Source organism: Erythrolamprus reginae, chromosome 3, assembly GCF_031021105.1.
Source record: "Erythrolamprus reginae isolate rEryReg1 chromosome 3, rEryReg1.hap1, whole genome shotgun sequence".
NCBI lineage: Eukaryota > Metazoa > Chordata > Lepidosauria > Squamata > Dipsadidae > Erythrolamprus > Erythrolamprus reginae.
In genome coordinates, this window is record NC_091952.1 from 220,445,134 (window position 1) to 220,459,127 (window position 13,994).

A 13,994-nucleotide genomic window follows, 5' to 3' on the forward strand; every position below is an offset into this window, starting at 1 on the left:
TACTGGAAAAAAGCTCAGATGCTTCTTCAAAACATTATTAATGGAAGAATGAATGCAGTAGTTTTTAACACCCAAAAGCACAGGAGAATGCTTGTCCAATATGATTCCTTGACTAATTAATGTTAAACATCATCCATTAACATCACTCCAGGCGAACAAAAAAAATAGGCAACAGGCCTGAACAAAAAAACCAAAAATTAAAAAGCTATATAATCCGTGTGATCCTGAGTGGATAATATAGATGAGTACAGCTTTGGATTATTTTTTTTCTCCCTAAAGGAACAGCAATTGTAAAACCTGCCAAATTCCAGATTAACTAATGGTCCTTTGAACCTTATTAGTATGGTTTGAAAATGAGGTTTTCAATTGTTACTTTCATTTATGATAGATTACCATGATTTAAAAACAACAACAAATGAGTACTGTAAAAATGAGTTTAAATAAAAATACATATTTCCCCTCCTCCCTTTTTGTTTGAAGCTGTTTCTACATTTCCTATAATGACTTTATATTTTGCAGTATTTTAGATTTGCTTCCAATAAGATTCTTGGTAGGTGAGAGTTCAAACATAACATTATTGCCAACTCTTCAAATAAGCCCTTTGTGGCCAACATATAATTCTGGGAAAGATGCAGCTGCTTTAAAACATTTCAGATAGACTATATTTTCACACCTGTATATAGTTGTGTATACAGTACTGTATTCCAAAACAGCTTTCTAGCATCAAATCCAGTGCCAGGCTAGATTAAAATCTGGCATGAACAAACTTGCAAGATGGGAGATTTTCTTATCAAAATGCTAATGAAGATATTACAGAAGGCTTCCAGTGAATTGCTGCTTATACATTTTTATCTATAATGAGATCAAAGTTAAAATCGTGTGTCTTTTCCCTACTGTACTTTGTTAAAAAAAATTCTTGTTTTGGTAATGGGCTGTTTTGGTTTTAGGCTATGTGTTTGTGACGTTTTGAAAATTGGCTCTTGCTCCAAATGGCAAAGAGCTCTATTAAATATGATTGTGCTTAAACTTTGTTAGCATCTCTGATTAAAAGCAAACAGTTGCACTGCAGTTGGAGGAATGTTTTAAATTAATACATATTCATAAATATTAGAAGCTGAATCTATCCATTAGTAGTTATCTGAATTAATGCAGCTTGTTGTTAGTTCTAATAATGATTAATGCAGCCTGTTTGTCTGGTTCTAATAATGATTATTTGTTTTATGTTTTTATTTTTTTCCATATTTTTACATTACATTTAAAATTTTAGTGTAAATTACTTTGATATTCATTTTAATGAAATATGGAATGAAAATAGTATGAATAATAAATAATGAAATTAAAGTTATAAGAGGATTTTTGCTCTCTTTTTTATGTCTACATTTTATGTGTGCACCTTTTAACATAACCAGTAAAAGAAGAAAATCATAGTAGATCATAAATAGTAATTAAATATCCTGGGTTGGGCATGTTAATATTTATTTCTTTGCTACTGACAGTCGGCATTGAGCTTGTTAAAACAGGGAAACATATTAGTTGTCCCACATAAGGCAATTGCAAGACTTGTCACTTCTTCAAAGCTTTCAGGAAATCAAATCTTAGTGGGATTCAGGGGTGGGCTACTGCCTGGATGTGGGGGGGGGGAACGCAGTGGAGTAGTGAAAATGGAGCTCCACCCCAGAGCACCCAATTTGCACTGAAAGATGTTGAAAGAAAATGCAGGACGTCCTGCATAAGCCACACCCACAGTGTGGTAGTAAAAATTTTGGTAGCCCTTCACTAGTGGGATTCCAACTGACTCACAATCTAAACCATTTCACCAGGGGAATTAGCAGGTTCTCCAAAACCCAGCTTTCATTTCTTACATTTAGCCTTATTATGTATGACTTTACAGTACAGTGATACCTCGTCTTACAAACACCTCTTCATATGAAATTTTTGAGATATGAACCCCGGTGTTTAAGATTTTTTTGCCTCTTCTTCCAAACAATTTTCACTTTACGAACCCAAGGCGCTGCGGGATGCCCCGCCTCCAGATTTCCATTGCCAGTGAAGTGCCCGTTTTTGGGCTGCTGGGATTCCCATGAGGTTCCCCTCCCTGGGAAACACCACTTCCGGACTTCCATGTTTTTGCGATGCTGTGATTTTGCTGAGGCTCCCCTCACTGGGAAACCCCACCTCTGGACTTCTGTTGCCAGCGAAGCACCCGTTTTTGTACTGCTGGGATTCCCATGAGGCTCCCCTCCTTGAGAAACCCCACCTCCAGACTTCCATGTTTTTGTGATGTTGCGATTTCGCTGAGGCTCCCCTCTTTGGGATTCAAAGCAGCACCAGCAAAAATGGAGGGAATCCCAGTGAGGGGAGCCTCAGCGAAATCGCAGCATCGCAAAAATGGGCACTTCACTGGCAACAGAAGTCCAGAGGTGAGGTTTTCCAGGGAGGGGAGCCTCAGGGGAATCCCAGCAGTGCAAAAACGGGCACTTCGGCTGGCAACAGAAGTCTGGAGGCAGGGATTCCCAGCGGCGTAAGGCAAAAGGGCTGAGTTTTGGGATTGCACGCATTATTTGCTTTTCCATTGATTCCTATGGGAAACATTGTTTTATCTTACAAACTTTTCACCTTACGAACCTCGTCCCAGAACCAATTAAGTTTGTAAGACAAGGTATCACTGTTCATCCATTGTAGTGCTATCATTGTAGTGCAGATTTGGAACTTCCAGTCTGGAACCTCACATGAATGATGAAATAGAATGATAGTATATTTGTTTTGTTTCATAAAAAGTTTAATTTAGATTTAATGTAGGTTTTAATGAGCCATTGTTTTTGGGTTTAAATGGCCACAGAATTGAACACTTAGAAGCAATATGGTATATCTTTTTGATGTGTATACTAGAAAGATAACTATGGTAATAGTATTTGATATATAACTACACTTTTAAAAATGCAGTCTTTAACAGTCTGAATAATTCATCAGCTTACGCAATAACGTTTAGTTGATGGTTGTGATTCTTCTCTAGATGTTATTTATTTAATACTTGTGTATTCTGCTGATATAAGGCTATTTTTACCCTGGAGCTCATTTTCATGAGACATCTTCATAAAAATTAAAATAGTACCAAGAAAAGAGAAAATCACAGCATTATCTTCTGTTACACCAAATGTTCTTTCAGCCTTTAATATCATTGTTTGCTTGTTTCATGTTTTTGAAAACAGCAAACTATAAATATTATATATAAATGGGTGTAAATAAATACATATTCAATAAGCTTTGTACTTTGTGCATTGTATGCAGTAATGGGTTCCAGGTTATGCTATCCGGTGCGCCGTCCCTGTAGGGAAATCCGGGATGCTCATTCGTCCACGACTATCTGTTGTGCATCGCTGACACGCGCACACTTGCCCCTGCAGGAGATTTGACTTCTGCGCATGCACAGCAAGCGAAATCTCATGTGAGGATGCTCCATGCAAGTGAGATTTTGGCAATTTTCGATGACCCGAGTTCCATTACTAAACAGGAATGACGTCGCATTGAAAGAAATTGCTTTATTTCCAAATGTTATTGTTTACAATCAATGAAGATCCGCTCATCTTCCTCTCCACAGACTCGGGGTGGCTCACAAATCTAATAAATAATAATAATAATAATAATAATAATAATAATAATAATAATAATAATAATAATAGTAATAATAATAGTAATAATAATAATAGTAATAATAATAGTAATAATAATAGTAATAATAATAATAATAATAATAATGTTCTGTCGGGCTCTCTGGTAGACTCCTCCCAAAAATTCACAGGTACAAATTCAAAACAATGTTCTTTATAATGAAAATTCACTTAAACTAAGCCCTCTTTTGGTATGGCAAAGAGCACTCATCTCCAAACAAACTGGTAATTTGTACAAGTCCCTTATCAGTTCTGTGATACTTATCTTGCAGCTGTGAGGCAATTCACAGTCATTCTTCTTTCACAAAGTGAAACACACTTTGCTCTGGTTTAGTTTCAAAGCGGGGAAAAATCAGCACACAAAAAGTCCAAGTCAGTAAAGCAGTCACGAAACACAACAATCAGATAATCCTCCACAATGACCAAACCCACAGGCTGCTATTTATAGCAGCCTCACTAATTACCACAGCCCCACACAACCACAGGTGGCCTCATTTTCTTTGATAATAATCTCTCAGTTGTTGTTGCCTATGCATCGCTCCCCGCATGCGTGGCTGTATCATTAACTCTTGTTCTGAATCCAAGGAGGAGCTAGATAATTGATCTCCTTCTGAGCTGTCTGCCACACTCTCCTCCTCCCTGTCACTCATGTCTTCTTGGTCAGAGGAGCCTTCATCAGCAGATTCCAACCGGGGGCAAAACAGACCTGCAGCATATGGATGTCTCCCCCACATCCACAGTTAATGGGGCAGGAGCTGGGCCAGAGCTAACCACAACAAATAATAATAATAATTTTCTCTTTCTGTGCATACACAGAAGCCAAATATTATGCCAATGGGCACACTCATGGACGTCTGTGATGGCCTCAGAGGGTGTACAGTTAGCGCGGAAGATGAGCGGTCCTTCACTGATTGTATACAATAACATTTGGAAATAAATCAATTTCTTTCAATGAGATTTCATTCCTGTTTAGTAATGGAACTCTGCATTATATTTGATCAAAATCATGAATCAATTAGATCAACAGAAGATTTCCAGTAATGTCTGAAGTAAAGGACTTCTTCAAACAGATTGAATTTGAATCTTAAATCTCCTAAAGCTTTATTAATTGTTAGATACCACACAAAAACATGTTTTAAAATATTGTCGATTTCTCCTAAGATTTCCTTGGTAACATCGCTTCCAGTCAGAAACATTCACGATGGAGTTTAAATGTGACTGAAATTTTTAGATGCGATAAATCATTGTGAAAGGAATATACTTAGAAAAGCATTATACTTTTCTAATTCTCTTAAAAGAATGTTGAAAGGATATGGGAGAGTATCAACAGATACTTGCTTAGAAAATATTGTGTAATCAAGTCCGTGGTGTGTGTGTGTGTGCGTGTGTTCTGAATACCTCTGAATACTTACCCATATCATTAACTCCTATCTACTTCACTTTCTTCTGGGTTTAATATACAGTGATACCTCTACTCGTAGACTCGTTGCTCCTGAGATCGCGGGTTGTGAGTCACTCCTTGTGAAGTTGGACTTAGGGGTTCAGGTGGGCTTGTTACTCACGTACCTGCCTCCCAGCTGCGTGTCAACAGCCCTGCCTGTGCTGCTCGAAGAGGTGGCCGGGCTGGCGGTGGAGTTCCCCGGACTCATTGTCCTGGGGGACTTCAATCTGCCGTCGCTCGGCGGTTCCTCAGGATTAGCACAGGAGTTCATGGCCACCATGACAGCCATGGACCTGACTCAAGTAGTTCAGGGTCCAACTCACGAGGGTGGACACACACCCGACATGGTATTCCTCTCGGAGCAATTGAATAGTGGTCTGAGACTAAGGGGCTTAGAAGCATTGCCTTTGTCATGGTCAGACCATTTTCTACTGCGGCTCAACTTCCTGGCTCCAATCCTCCCCCGCAGGGAGGCAGAACCGATTAGGAGGTTCCGCCCCAGACGCCTGATGGACCCTGAGGGCTTTCAGAAGGCGCTTGGGGTTTTACCAGATTCGCTCGTCCACAGCTCAGCAGAGTCTCTTGCTGAGGTCTGGAACAAGGCTGCAGTGGAGGCTCTTGACCGAATTGCGTCACTGCGACCCCTCTGTGGCACTAGACTCCGTAGAGCTCCATGGTTCAACGAGGAGCTCCAGGAGTTGAAACGCCAGAAGAGACGTCTAGAGAAGCGATGGAGGAAGAGTAAGTCCGAATCCGACCGAACACTTGTAAGAGCTTTTATTAAGACTTACAAAGTGGCGCTCAAGGCGGCAAGATGCGCGTATCATGCCGCCTTAATTGCATCAGCAGAATCCCGCCCGGCTGCCCTGTTTAGGGTGACCCGCTCCCTTCTAAATCAGGGGGGAGTTGGGAACCCTTGCAGGGCAGTGCTGAGGAATTTAACTCGTTTTTCGCTGATAAAGTCGCTCGGATCCGAGCGGAACTCGACTCCAATTGCATAGCAGTATCGGCTGACAATGAGTCAGTGGAGGTGACTGGGGCTAAACGTCTTTGTCCATCTGTCTGGGAGGAGTTTGACTTGGTGACACCTGATGAAGTGGACAAGGCCATTGGAGCTGTGAGTTCTGCCACCTGTTTACTGGATCTGTGTCCCTCTTGGTTGGTTTCGGCCAGTCGAGAGGTGACACGGAGCTGGGTCCAGGAGATTGTCACCGGCTCCTTGGGGAGGGGGTCCTTCCCGGCTCCTTATAAGGAGGCACTTGTGCGCCCCCTCCTCAAGAAGCCTTCCCTGGACCCAACCGTGCTTAATAACTACCGTCCAGTCTCCAACCTTCCCTTTATGGGGAAGGTTGTTGAGAAGGTGGTGGCGCTCCAACTCCAGTGGTCCTTGGAAGAAGCCAATTATCTAGGGCCTCAACAGTCAGGTTTCAGGCCCGGTTACAGCACGGAAACTGCTTTGGTCGCGTTGATGGATGATCTCTGGCGGGCCCAGGACAGGGGCTTGTCCTCTGTCCTGGTGCTTCTTGACCTCTCAGCGGCTTTCGATACCATCGACCATGGTATCCTTCTGCGCCGACTGGAGGGGTTGGGAGTGGGAGGCACTGTTCTCCATTGGTTCTCCTCCTACCTCTCCGGTCGGTCGCAGTCAATGTTAGTGGGGGGTCAGAGGTTGACCTCTAGGTTTCTCCCTTGTGGGGTACCTCAGGGGTCAGTCCTCTCCCCCCTGCTATTTAATATCTACATGAAACCACTGGGTGAGATCATCCAAGGGCATGGGGTGAGGTATCATCAATATGCGGATGATACCCAGTTGTACATCTCCACCCCATGTCCAGTCAGCGAAGCAGTGGAAGTGATGTGCCGGTGCCCGGAGCCTGTTGGGGACTGGATGGGTGTCAACAAACTCAAACTCAATCCAGACAAGACGGAGTGGCTGTGGGTGTTGCCTCCCAAGAACAATTCCATCTGTCTGTCCATTACCCTGGGGGGGGGAACTACTGACCCCCTCAGAGAGGGTGCGCAACTTGGGCGTCCTCCTCGACCCACAGCTGACATTGGAACATCATCTTTCGGCTGTGGCGAGGAGGGTGTTTGCCCAGGTTCGCCTGGTGCACCAGTTGCGGCCCTATTTGGACAGGGAGTCATTGCTCACAGTCACTCATGCCCTTATCACCTCGAGGTTCGATTACTGCAACACTCTCTACATGAGGCTACCTCTGAAAAGTGTTCGGAAACTTCAGATCGTGCAGAACGCAGCCACGAGAGCCATCGTGGGGCTTCCCAGATTCGCCCACGTTTCTACAACACTCCGTGGCCTGCATTGGCTGCCGATCAGTTTCCGGTCACAATTCAAAGTGTTGGTCATGACCTTTACAGCTCTACATGGCATTGGACCAGAATACCTCCAGAACCGCCTACTACCGCACGAATCCCAGCGGCCGATAAGGTCCCACAGAGTTGGCCTTCTCCGGGTCCCGTCGACTAAACAATGTCATCTGGCGGGCCCCAGGGGAAGAGCCTTCTCTGTGGCGGCCCCGGCCCTCTGGAATCAACTCCCCCCGGAGATTAGAACTGCTCCCACCCTCCTTGTCTTCCGTAAACTACTTAAGACCCATCTATACCGCCAGGCATGGGGGATTTGAGACACCTTTCCCCCAGGCTTATTATAATTTATGTTTGGTATGTATGTGCTGTTTGGTTTTTTTAAATTGATAGGGTTTTTAGTTTTTTCTTAATATTAGATTTGTGCCTGTACAATATTGTTTTATCGCTTGTTGTGAGCCGCCCCGAGTCTTCGGAGAGGAGCGGCATACAAATCTAATAAATTATTATTATTATTATTATTATTATTATTATTATTATTATTATTATTATTATTATTATTATTACTTAAGAACTTAATTCGTTCCGTGACCAGGTTCTTAAATAGAAGCGTTCTCAAGCAGAAGCAACTTTTCCCATAGGAATCAATGTAAAAGCAAATACTGCGTGCAAACTCATTAGGAAAGAAATAAAAGCTCGGAATTTGGGTGGGAGGAGGAGGAGGAGGAAGAGGAGGACAGTCACTGCTGAAGGAAGAAGGTGAGGTGAGGGGAATAAAAAAAATCTAAACCTTTAAGGCTTAGAAAAACAAAAAGAGAGACTCTGAGGCAGCGAGGAGGAGCACGCATCTCAAAAACACCCAGCGCGAGGCTGCTTCCCATACATTGTGCCAGAGAGAGAAACCCAGGGGGAATGGCAGGAAACTGGCCGGGCCTTTGTGCCATTCTCAAATTTCTTGGGAAATTTTTTCGGGCTTGGGTTCTTAAGTAGAAAATGGTTCTTAAGAAGAGGCAAAAAAATTGTGAGCATCCAGTTCTTACCTAGAAAAGTTCTTAAGTAAAGGCGTTCTTAATTAGAAGTACCACTTTATTACCATTTAACAGAAAACTTTAATAAATGGCTCTAAGCTACTTCTCATTAAAATTCCTTTGTATGAGTATTCTTCATAAATTTTATAGCTATTTTTTTATTTTAAAGTATTATTTAAAAAGTATTTTTATGTGTATGTGTATGCTTTTTTATATACTGGGATTTTTAGGCTTTTTAATGTAAAATTGTTATTTTAAACTTTAATATTAGATTTGTTAGTGTATATTGTTTTTATCATTGCTGTGAGCCGCCCCGAGTCTGCGGAGAGGGGTGGCATACAAATCTAATAAATAATAATATTATTAATATTGATTTTTTTTTCATGTATCAAGGTAAATGGTCACTAGTGTAATAAGATAGAAATAGTGCTTAGGCATTTTCAGATCACTTAATGCTTTTTAATTAAAGATACAAAACTGATGTCATAATTGCTTCAGAATGCTTCCAACTTTCACATTTATTTCTATAGAGTTATTGTTAATGCTTTCACAATAGAACCTTTCCTTTAAATTGTCCAATCCTTTTACAATTTGAATAGTGTATAAATATAGTTTGCCTCTAAATGACATATACACTAAATGAATACATATAGGAGATTAAAGGTATAAATTTATTACAAATGAAAGAACTAAAATGTAACTCAGAGGTATACCAGAAGCTGTGAATTGAATTTATTTAGTGTATTTGTCACTTTGAGGAAAACTACATTTGGACACCATTAAAAAAAGGAGGAAAAAGCTAAGAAAACAAAAAGATCAGAATACAGTTACCTGCATAAAGAAAAGCAAACAATAAGTCTCAAAACAACAATCAAGCAGAAAACAACACTGTAAACAAGGAACGATCAATGAGAAAATAAATAACATCACCACCAACATTGGCAAGGCTAACTAGTGAACAGGGAGCAAACTGCACACTCGTTACCACTGATAATTTTGGTAATGAAATATTTGGTAATGAAACAAACAGACTCAGAGAACCAAGGACTCAAAAAGTCACATCTGGCCTACATACTGTGTTCTCTTCTAATGAGACAGATGTGGAAAATATTTGGACCAGAGTGAAAAAAATTACATTTCAGAATGCCATAAAAAACATTTGGAACCTCCAGCAGAGTGATTGTAATTAAAATGAAAGTGATGAAATAAAGTGGAGATAAATTTAAACTTAAAAAGTGATGGAAATGTATTTAAGAGTCACATATGAAAATGTCAGTGTTTAAGTGAAACTAATGCTGCAAGTGCTTGACTCCAAAAGTACATCAGAAAAAAAGAAGTCATATATATTATATATTGAAAAATGATGTAACTGCAGATGTAGTTGGTATAAATGGATCTTGTCTGTTAACAAGATCCATTTATATCAACTGTTGAATGTATCTGTAGATTGTGTCTGTGTCTGGCAACTCTAAGAATATCATTATTGTTTCTTTATTTTTAAAAAAGTATCAATGGTTAACCATTATCGGTTTTATGTATGAGAAGTGTCTGACAGATTAGTTATTGACTGCAATATAGGAAAGTCAACGTGAACTACAAGATTAGTTTGATAGCATATCTGGAAAGGAATCGGGCAGAATTCTGGTTGATAGAATACAAGAAAAACAACACTTGAGAAATGCATGAAACTGCATGAGAAAAAATTGTTGTGTATTTGCTGAATTAGACAAAGAATATGGTAATGTGAGTAGGTTTAAATTAATGAATGTTTGACATAAATATAGAGTTGAAAAATTGTAAGAAATAAGCAATATGACTAGCAAATGATCAACACTGAGCTGAAGGTGAGATCCCCTTGGTTAACCATTGATACTTTTTAAATACTTTATAGATTAACTGTGTAAAAATGTTTATCTTGTTGTGATCATGCTATGGAAAAAAATAGCCTCCCAGTGTATTATGTATTAATTGGGACATGAATATACCATATTATTGGTATACCCTGCTTTTGGATGGAGATAAAATATTTTGCTTTGAATGTTAATCTCTATATTATAGATTATTACATAAGGTATGTAGATCAGATCAAAGACCAAGATAGTTGTGTTGATATGAAAAAGGGAATGAATGCTTGAAAATTATAAATGTTGTTGCATGGTACTAAATCAAGTAGAACTAAATAGCACTAAAGCAACTAGCATTTGTATACCTTCATAAAATATTTACAAAATATTGGGAAACGGATGGAGAATTTTTAATGTATGCAAATGCTGATGGAAATGTAATGAGTAGCTTGTGGTCTGTTGTAAGGAATTAATGTATTTATAAAATAGAAAGGTTAGTAAAGCATTGCATATTGGAACTCACAGCTCGCAGCTGATATAGCCCTCCCCTCCTCCAAAGATTAGATTATTTCACAAATCCTCAGGTGGGTGTTTAAGGAGTGGCCAAGGGAACAGCTCTTACAGGCCTTTAGGCCATTCAAGCTGAGGTAACAAGAGCTGTCTGTTCATTGAGGGGATGTTTGTTGTGGGGTAGCATTTTTGTGTTTTTTCCAGTCCTTCTGTTCCCGTTTTAAAATTAAAAAAAGAGAATCCCAAATTTCACTGGCAAAATAATTCACTGGCTCAACTTTTGTTCTTCCTTATGTCTCCAGCGCTTTTTTTTTTCTCTTTCCAGGTGACTTCCAACTTCAAAAAGCAGATCAATCAGTCCTTTCGTGGCCGTCACCCTGTTTATTCCTCATACTCTATGCATTGGTGTATAGACATTTGAATCCATTTTGATTCACTCTGTTTTTACTGTTTATATAACCTGTGCTATGCCTGACTGCTCCTACTTTTTTGCCACCTGTTTGATTAGTGCACTCGATATGGCACTCACTATTAAATGCTTGGTTTTACTTAACAGCAAGGTTGATAATGTCACTTGCACAAACATCTGTGTTACATGCATGATAACCCTATTAATTTTAGTTTGCTGGGGACAGAAATATTCTGTATCAATTAATTCTCTGTCCCTGCAGTTCAGTTTAAATGTTTATTTAGAAAATCTGTGCATTTAATGCCAAGTAACTCAGTCCCTTTCTTTGATGGATGCAAGGCATTTTTTTGTACAGTTTTTCATTGAACCAGCTGGAGACAACATGATTAATAAAACCAAAGCCTTTCCTTTCACATCACTCCTTTAGCCACACATTAAACTCCACTACACCCTGGCTTTATTGATTGATTGATTGATTGATTGATTGATGGATGGATGGATTTGGATTTGGATTTGGATTTGGATTTGGATTTGGATTTGGATTTGGATTTGGATTTGGATTTGGATTTGGATTTGGATTTGGATTTGGATGCCGCCCCTCTCCAAGGACTCCGGGCGGCTCACAGCATATATAAAAAAACAGAACAATAATATGAATCCAATTAATGCTACATTAAAAAGCAACCATTTAAATTCAATTGAAAAAGAAAAACCTATCAACCAATCATTCAACAATCATACTTAAACATTCATTGGTCAGGGGGAAGATCTAAAAGTCCCAAGCCTGGCGGCAGAGATGGGTTTTTAAGCTATGTACTGTTTTTATTATTGTTGTGAGCCACCCCGAGTTTGCGGAGAGGGGCGGCATATAAATCCAATAAATCTAATCTAATCTAATCTCTTTCGGAAGGCAAGGAGGGTGGGGGCAGTGCGAATCTCTGGGGGGAGCTGATTCCAGAGGGTCGGGGCTCCCACAGAGAAGGCTCTTCCCCTAGGTTCCGCCAGCCGACATTGTTTGGTCAACAGGACCCTAAGGAAGCCAACTCTGCGGGACCTCACCGGTCACTGGGCTTCGTGCGTCAGAAGGCGGTTTTGTTTTTTATACACTGGTAAAACCTCTAAAAAAGATAAGCCTAAAGCCTATACTACTAAGTTCATACCCCAAGCTCTAGAATTCATTCTGCACAGAAAGTACATCTTTTCCTGCCACTCTCATAGTTCCTCAACCAGCCATCAGCCTTATATATACCTTGCAGAATCAAGATAGCCTCACTTCTGCATACTTCTGCTCATCTGTGCTTGCAAAGGTTAGGCTGAAGGATGCAGGCTGGCAGGTGGTTGGTGGAAGGTGAGCTGACGGAGGGGTGATACCAGCAGCAAGTGGACTGATGCATGTGAGGAGGGGAAGGTGCAGGAGATTGCGTCATCAGAGCCCTTCCTGGATGTTTCCCAAAGCCAGCTTGGCCTGTAAGATTGCAGCGGGAGATTGCGTCATCAGAGCCCTTCCCATATATTTCCCAAAGCTGGCCTGGCCTGCAAGAGGAGCGTGCTGGAGATTGTGGCATCGGAGCCCTTCCTGGCTGCTTCCTGAAGCTGGCCTGACCTGTGAAGAGAGCATGCAGAAGATCGCCAGTCGACTAGCCTGGAAGTGGTGTGTCCCCTGGTAACAGGTTGGATGCGGGGCCTGAGGTAGAGGGTGGGTGGGAGGGCAATCTTTGAGAGAGAGCTGTGCTGGGGCATTCAGAGATAGACTTTCCATCCACCTCTGCTTCTGTGAGGCAAAAAGAAAGTCTTCATGCGCACCCTCCTGGGTCCCTGGTCTCGGCGCTGATTCTAGCATGTCCTCTGTGGACCGCTAAGGCTGGTGGCACCAGGCAGCCCGCACTTCCCACTGCTTTGAGCTTAGAGTTGCAAGCTGCATCCATTCCTATCTGCAGTCTACCCAGAAGCACCGTTGCCCAGGAGAGGTGGGGAGAAAGATGACGGGGCAATACGGTCAAGAGCGCCAGTGTAAAAGCCTTAGAGCAGTGTTTCTCAACATTAACAACTTTAAGATTGGTGGACCAAGTTCCAGAATTCCTCAGCTAGCCATCTTAAAGTTACTAAGATTGAGAAATACTGCCTTAAAGCAACTTTCAGATACACCCAAAGAATTTCCTAATGCACACATCAATAAGAGTTCTTTTGGGTGGGGGGAACCCCGTATTCATATTAACAGCAACATAGCAACAATTAACAGCCATGGGCGAAGAGGCGGCAATATAAATTCAATAAATACGGTAAAACTCTACTTCAAATACAGATTCATTAGCCAACAGCATACTAATCTGATAATAAGGTAAGAGATTAATTCTGTCAAGGAGAGAAATGGAGTAAACATACCAAAAAAAAGGATAATTGTTGCTACCTGTTGATTTAGCTATTTGGTTAGGAACTTGTTGTGATTCCGTCTGAGGCCCCTCAGGGAACGGCTGAACCTCTGCCGGCTTCCTGCTCAGAGGGGGAGGATGAGGAACAGGAGGTTCAGGCAGACGGGGAGGAGAAATCTCAGGCTGAGGGAGAGGAAGGACAGCCAGAGTCCCCCGAGAGAGAGCTCTCCCCAGCAAGCAGCCTGGATTCCTTAGATGAAAATGCACAAGCAATAATCGATCTCCGGCAGAGAAGAGCAACACAACGAACGGGACAATTAGCCAGGTACTTTCAGCACTAAAGAGGCAACAGCTGGGTTTGGGTGTGGTGCTCTCTGGAAAGGCTGAAAAGGCAGACCCACCC

General features: G+C 41.2%; 1 protein-coding gene across 2 annotated transcripts in view; it reads left to right on the top strand.

Annotated features, from left to right (window-relative positions):
* The window catches only part of STMN2 (stathmin 2), a 224,397-nt gene that overhangs the window by 28,100 nt on the left and 182,303 nt on the right, over nt 1-13,994 (top strand). Inside the window, exon 2 of one of the 2 annotated variants that reach the window (XR_011558735.1) lies at nt 11,139-11,678. The exons of the other annotated variant lie outside the window; for it this stretch is intronic. The gene's annotated coding sequence lies outside the window, so the exon portion shown is untranslated. Of the gene's footprint in view, nt 1-11,138; nt 11,679-13,994 lie in introns of those variants that run through there. 2 annotated transcript variants of the gene reach the window in all.